Source organism: Vicia villosa, linkage group LG4 (genome assembly GCF_029867415.1).
Source record: "Vicia villosa cultivar HV-30 ecotype Madison, WI linkage group LG4, Vvil1.0, whole genome shotgun sequence".
Taxonomy (NCBI): Eukaryota; Viridiplantae; Streptophyta; class Magnoliopsida; order Fabales; family Fabaceae; genus Vicia; species Vicia villosa.
This window is the reverse complement of record NC_081183.1, coordinates 83,481,896-83,489,523: the sequence shown is the minus strand read 5'-3', so window position 1 is coordinate 83,489,523 and position 7,628 is coordinate 83,481,896. Positions and strand designations below refer to the sequence as shown.

Genomic DNA, 7,628 nt, shown 5'->3' with positions numbered 1-7,628 from the left:
ATCCAAAAAAAATGCTTTGTGCCTATTCATTATTAACCTTGATGAGTTCAAGGGCTTGTTATAGCGATTATCACCATTAGCATCAATAAATTTAGGTGAGCTAATCTAGATGGATCAAAGAACATCATCATGTTCAAGTAAACAAATATGAGTTGTGAATCAAGAGGACTATACTTAATTTTCCTAACCAACAACTTCATCTTTAATTTTTTTTAGATTAAAATAATTAGGATTTGGGATTATGTTTTATTAACATGGGTGAAAAATTTTTGGTATGAAAATTTGAATGAATCTAGGTATTTGAAAGGATCTAAAGTATACAATTTTGAAGATAGGCCATGTTAATAAAAAATATGAGGAAAAATAAGGAAAAAAATTAAAGAGATTAGAGACATCAAAGACTAATAATTAAAGAAGGGGGATGGTGTATTAGAAACATAAGATCTCTTGGTGTTCATAAACCTGATGTTGATGATATTGTTGTTTAAATGAGTGATTTATCTTATGAGATTGTTGAAATAAGTAAGAAGTTTTTTAATTTTGTAAATAATATTTATAATATAAGATAATTTGATGTTCTGGAATTTCCTAATATACCCTTTGATCTATTTTTGCCACATCACCATTTTGGGGTAAATTTGTCTTTTTTTGGTTTTTCCAACCAAATGGGCCATTTGGTTGGAAACCAGCAGAATAATTTGTATGATAATGAATAAACGGGTAGGCAACTCATTTTTTCTGATTATTTCCATCCAACTAAGCCATATATTTCGTTCCGAACAAAATAGTACTTTGCTACATACACTTTTGTTGCTCTTCCCCAAATATTCAGATTAGGGTTCATATTGTTTGCAAAAGCCCGTTGTGCTTGCAAACATGGCTGACTACATACACTGCACCATTTTTTTGTCATTTCAGTTCATTTGTTCCTTACAACCTTTTGCTATCATCTTTCTCAACTGATTTTTCAACTCTCCATATCTGCTTCTCTGCTCCAAGCCAAAATCGACAACTCTTCCAAAATTTCAACGGGTTTCCACTTCAACATGGCAAGACCTTTTGAGAAAGTTAAGGACATCGATGAAACGAAGGAGCTCTGAAAGATAGCCGTCGGAATCCATCACAAATGGACAGTTGTATCCAAGAGTAAAAAGCACTTTGAGATGATACTGGTTGATAAAGAGGTTAGTTTATGGTTTTAGGGTTTTTTTACTTCAAAATTTGGGATGACATTTGTTAGATTTAGAATTTTTAACAAAGTTTCATATGATGGTTGCTGTCATTGATGCTGGTTACTTTCATTGTTGTCGCATATGGGGTTTTTTGACATCAATTTTTCGAAAATTGTATGATTGCAAATGTTGAGGTTTTGGGGTTTTGTGTTTTCCATATTAATGTTTTGTGTTTTGTGTTTGCATTCTCTTCTTTGGTACAATTGGAAAATTGTTCATCTTTGTATTTATAGTTCTTTATTAGGATTTTCTTCCTTGGTAGAAAAAAATGTTCATTTTTTAGGATTCATTTATGATGTTGGTAGATTACATGTGCATCATTTTCCTATGACAACAAAAAATTCTTTTTTTTCTATAGAAAAGGGACATGTCAAGTCTGCTACTTATATAGCATTGGATTTTGAAGGGTGTTGCTATACATGGGGACACAATGAGGTATCATGTTTAGATTTAATACCTATTTAAAATTTTTGTTTATATTGTGTGTTTGTGATTCAGGAGATTGGTGTGCGGAATGAGACCTTGGGAAAAATGGGACTTGAGGTATGGATCTTGAACATGAAAAGTGTTGGGACAACTCAAAGTTTAGTGCAGAGATTACACCTTTTATAATGTTGGTTTTTTTCATTGGTTGATGTTTTGTTGAGTGAGTTGTTGCTAAAATATGAATTTTAGAAGGGTTCTTGGAAGACTATTATGATATTGGCCTACCAAAGTCTTAGTGTTGTTTATGGAGACTTGATTGAATCTCCATTGTAAGTTTTACAAGCACTTTTGCTGAGGATATCGAATATTCAAGAGACTAATAAAGAGATTTATGGCACACTTTCTTTAGACATTATGCGGATGCGATACGATCGACTCAGAAGTATTGTTGGTCGTATACAGACAATGGTTGGCAATTTGGCTACTCAAGGGGAAAGGTTGTAGTCCTTGCTGTGCTAGCATGTTCCAAAAGCTACGACCCTGCTTATGATTTTCTATCTCATTTCTACTACAACCCCAGTTATATGTTATGCTTTTTGTTGAGGTATAACAACACCACTAGGTTCACTCATTATTGTGTTTTTTAATTTTATTTTATGAAAATTGTGTTTTAAAATTTACAGCTAGTAAATAAAGAATATATTGACACCTTGCAACTATTTGGTGATTCAGAGGCTCTTGCTTTATTTATCCACAATCTTGCTGTTAGATCATGGGTGGGACCATATGCAATGTGTCGTACATGATGGGAAGTTATAGCTCAAAACCGGAGGGAGATGAATAACCAAGGAGAAAAGCCACCTTTGATGGCTATTTATGTTGTTTCTGGAGATGAAGACGTGGAGTAGGGTGGAACACCAGTTGTCTGCGTTGATGATGCCTCCAAACATTGTTCCGAGTTTTCAAGGGGCTTAGTTGCATGAACACCTCTAATTTTATTGGTTACTTTATTTCTTGGACTTGATAAAGTCAATATAAGGTGTGTAACATTTTCAAGATAGTATGGTACCAAATATATTTGGTTTATACAAAAATAGAAGTGATAATCCATAAATATAATTTGAAAATTGTCAATTTTCATGATATTGCAACCACTGATCAGTCACATTTATAAATTGTTGTCAGGTATATTAAATTATTGCAATCAACTTTTAAATTTCCCTAGAGCCTTGGAATCTTGGGTTGGTGAAGATTTGCAAGTCACTAACGATGTCTTAAAAGGTTTTTAGGTTGTTAAAATTATCGAAAATACTCAAGAGCCTAATACATCATAATGTCACTACAAGTAAAATTTCTACTAACATTGATTTTCTTATGTTGTCAGCTCCAATTTATTAATTCGTCTTTATATATAACTTTTAATAACTCCTAATAGCATTAGCAGGCACATGCCCATAGATTCAACTGATCTGTCTTTGGCTATTGGATTTTACTGTCGAGACAAAGATTCACCTGTTACTGTGGCATAATTTTATAACTAGAATAGTTGCTAGGCTAATATCTAAGCTTTTTGTCATCTGATATCACTCTTTCAATGTTATCTGCTAGATATTTTGACAATTTCTATTCCCAAGCTATTAAGCTTGCAGAAGAATTAAATAGTGCACCACATTGTTTGATGATGATTCTCTTGGTACAAACCTTGACAATGATGCAGGCACCAATGAGGATGACTGGCGATTCCTAAATCTGGTACTACACTATAAGTAATTAATTTGTCTTAAAGAACCAAGAAATGTTCTAAAGTAATTTATGTCAGCGGGGTATATCCAAAAATAAGTCACTTAAAACATCAAATAACTATGAAGATGTTAAGAAATGAGACCACATACATAAGATATTAAGAACTATGAAATTAATATTTGAACAAATTAACCAAGAATTGGCATGTTATTTGGAAATGTGCATTTTCTATTCATTGTTAAATGATAACATTCTTACATTTTAAATTTATATTATATTGTTTCTTCTTGTTTCCACCACAACCAATCAACCGATTTAAATATATCTGAAACAAGATCAACGAACAACCCAACAAAGAGGAATGTTGTTATCATTGGCCCTGATGATCTTTCTGCATAACTTATCTAACACCCAACACTTAAACAATGGGTGATATGTGCTTTCTTTAACTACTTTTTTATTGTGCTTACGGTATCTTTTCTAATATGTTCCATCGTTTCTAATGTACCTATAAACATTATGTAACAATGATGGTATATTTTCAATTAAATCTTTTGTAACAATAACACGAGTTATAACATAGAGCACTACTAATTATGATCTTATCTATATTTATGATAACATTGTATTTTGATCTCTTTCATTCTTATGCTCTATTATAACATTTATGTTTTTAAACTACATACAACTTAATGAAATCATGTGAATTTTGAGAATTTCTTTTTAATTAACCAAAATTTTCAAAAAAATTACACAAATAACAAACATTTTAAAATATTTATGCAAATGACCATTTTTAGTGAAAATTTACACGTAGTCGCCACTTGGGGTGGCGACAACACCTATTTTATGTCCAAGTCGCCAATTAGGGTGGCGACAACATTGTATTTATGGGAAAGTCTCCACTTGGGGTGGCGACAACATTGTTTTTAAATTTTTTTACCTATAAATACAAGCCCATTCCTCTACTAAAATTAACTCATTTCTTCACCAATTTTCTCATTTTCTCTACACATTCTTGTTCATTGCTCACATAAGGCCATCGTCATGTCAGCGAACATCATCCAAGCGTCCCGATCCTGAACCAGTTTATCTCAGAAGGGATGGGCATGTTTTCTCTCTCCCGTCAAACCCCCCATGCCGATTAAATTTAGGAACATCCATTCCTTTGACCAACTCAAGAGGACTCTGATGTCTTTTTTAGAGGGAGAGTACAAACCCGGCGAAGTCATCAGAAGGATCCATAGGGCTTAGAAAAAGGACCTCATGTCTTTTTTAAATGATGCCATAAGCCTGTACCCATACTCCAAGTTTCTACACAAAATGACGCATCTATCTGGATTCGAGCGATCAACACTAAAATCAACACAGTTTGCTAAGTGCCAGTTTTTGATTGCTAGCATACAATCTTCCTTTGAATGGAATTTGTCACTCTTTTTTAACTCCTCGTCGGACCTCATATACGGGTTGTAGAACATATCCGACGATGGCTCATCCTCGCTCAAGTTCAGGGTTGTGAAGTGCGTTGGCGCTTAGTATGCCTGGGCATCAGGTATTAGAACTTGTTCTTCATCTTCGGAATCACGGTTCACCAAGTCATCAACCATATCTTCTACGTCAGTTTCTTCTTCAACGAGATGTCCAGCATCTTGTTCATCGTCAACAACGGGATCAATAACCTATGATTGAATATTCTGAGACGGTGCAATTTGTTCCAACACTATGTACAACTCCATATAACCATAACCAGAATACTCATGGTTACGAAACATGTTTTGAATCTCTATGTCATTTTGTATCTCTGAGTGATAAAACTTGGCTGAGTTGTTATCAAGAAAATATGGATGTTGGTAGAACATTTGGGAGACTGGTTGTCTAAGTTTGGACTCTAATTTCTTTTTTAGATACGAGAAATCAGCTCTTCTATTTAGACAAAAACGAGTAGAATCTGTGTTTCTAAATCGTAAACGATTGTGTCGCATTCGTATGTCTCACCATTTATGTGAGCTCGAACTTTGTATTGTGGTGCGGATGCCATATTTTTGAGTGGATAGAGATGTGAATATGTTTGTGAATGGAAACAATACTTAGATGTGAATGAAGATGTGTTAATATTTGTGGGAGAATGACATGAATAAATAAGACATGCAAGACATTAAATGGACAAGAAAATACATGAGATAATCGATTTGGACAAGACAAACCATGCTTGCTGCAAGCCTAGCGAATCTCTTCCACACTAGCCCTCTCTTTTGCATGCATGCAGTCTGCCTTATGCATTCTTCCCATGCAGTTTGAAACTCGCCACCTAGAGTGGCGACTACCCTAAAAATTTGAACATTGTCGCCACCTAGAGTGGCGACATCCTTCACATGTTTTTGACCAGCACAACATGCACTTGTCTTGTCAACTTAATATATACATTTTTAATATTTCAAAACAGTTATAAATAGTCGGTTACTTCTCTTCATTTTCATCATCACCAAACACTTTTCATTAGAGAATTGCAGAGCAAAGCCATATTCTCTTCTTTTCAACATTTCAAACATGTATGTTCTTACCATGGGTTATGAACATCGGGGAACTATTGTGAACATTGAAACATACATAAGTTTTAAACCATTTTTCTACTACTCTATCTACTACTTTACATGTACTACTTTATATCTATTACCATATCTAATACTCTATATTTATTACGCTATATCCATTAATCTATATCTATTATTCTATATATATTATGTTTATATTGTTTATTATATTGTTTATATTGTTTACTTTATTCCATTATTTTTTTTATTATGGTATTTTATACTTTATTGTTTATATTGTTTACTTATATTGTTTAGTCTATTGTTTATTATATTGTTTATTAATTTATTTATTATTCTATTATGTTTATATTGTTTATGTAATAATATCTATTGCTCTATTTCATTCACTATATTAATTATTGGATACATTATTTTTTTAGGATGTCTCTAGATTTCAGACCCGTTCACACCCTATAGGTGCTCTTGACCCATGGATTGTGCCTTATATTGAGCGTGTGGGGTTCGTTCATGTAATGAATTTGGCAAATACTACAATTTATACTAAATTCATATTGGTATTGTGTGAACGTTGGGGGCCCGAGACTCACACTTTTCACCTTCCAACGCATGAATCTACCGTCACCCTAGAGGGCATGTACATGTTATTGGGTCTCCCAATTGATGGAAAGACAGTGAATGGAAACGTTCAGCAACCCAATGCCCTATGTGAGAAAATGTTGGGCGTAGATCTGGTCGAGGGTGTAGATGAAGCGAAAAAGAGGGGCCAAGGTATTAAGCAATCGACCCTTAAATATCATTATGTCCGCTTTAATTTGAACAAGAATTCGTCCGAAGAACAAAAAATAATGAAAACTAGATTTTATATTATGTTATTATTTGGTAACTTGCTATTTCCCGAAGGCACGGGGAATAGTATAAATTTTATGTACTTGTGTTTGCTTGAGGACATTGATACCATCAAGACGCATAGTTGGGGTTTTGGCTTACCTCTATAGCTCCTTGTGTAAAAATACTAAAAAAGAAATTTGTAAATTTTATGGATGTGCATTCTTACCCCAAGCATGAGGATGGTGGAGAATGCCGATGCTAGCACCCAAAAACCCGCACATATTCGTCTTACCGTACGCGTCAAGGTAAGTTAATGATATTATTTCATTTAGTATATTTATTCTGTAAATGATTGTAAATAATTTGATTTCTTTTTTTATTTGTTTAGGTTTAATGCAACTGGGTTGGATTGCAACCTAACTCCCAAAAACAAAATAGTTTTTTATCGCCAACTCTTGGATCGTCTTCGACCACAAGATGTATTACCACTAACCTTTCCATCTTCTAACTAAATTTGTAATATAAAGAATCTTCTCTAATTTGTAATATAATTTTTTTTACTTGCATTTTACTTGGAGACCATATTTGGAATTGGACCATGAACCCAACCAAGAAGATGCAGCTGTTTGGACAGCAAAAACGCCTATCATACGATTCACCACTGTGGAGATGCACCACAATGACTGTGTCAAACTCCAATTCGGCATGCATCAAGAAATCCCGTCCCCTAGATGAGTTTGGAACCTTGGCATCTCAAAAAAATTAGCAACCAGTGGTACATACATTACTGGAAGTCATTCGCTAAGGACTTCCGTAAAATGTGGAGCTGGCGTGCCCACTATGT

General features: G+C 33.9%; 1 pseudogene; it reads left to right on the top strand.

Annotated features, from left to right (window-relative positions):
* Window positions 1-2,524: 2,524 nt before the first annotated feature.
* Window positions 2,525-7,204, top strand: LOC131597436 (cysteine protease ATG4-like; annotated as a pseudogene).
* The last annotated feature ends 424 nt before the right edge of the window (window positions 7,205-7,628 follow it).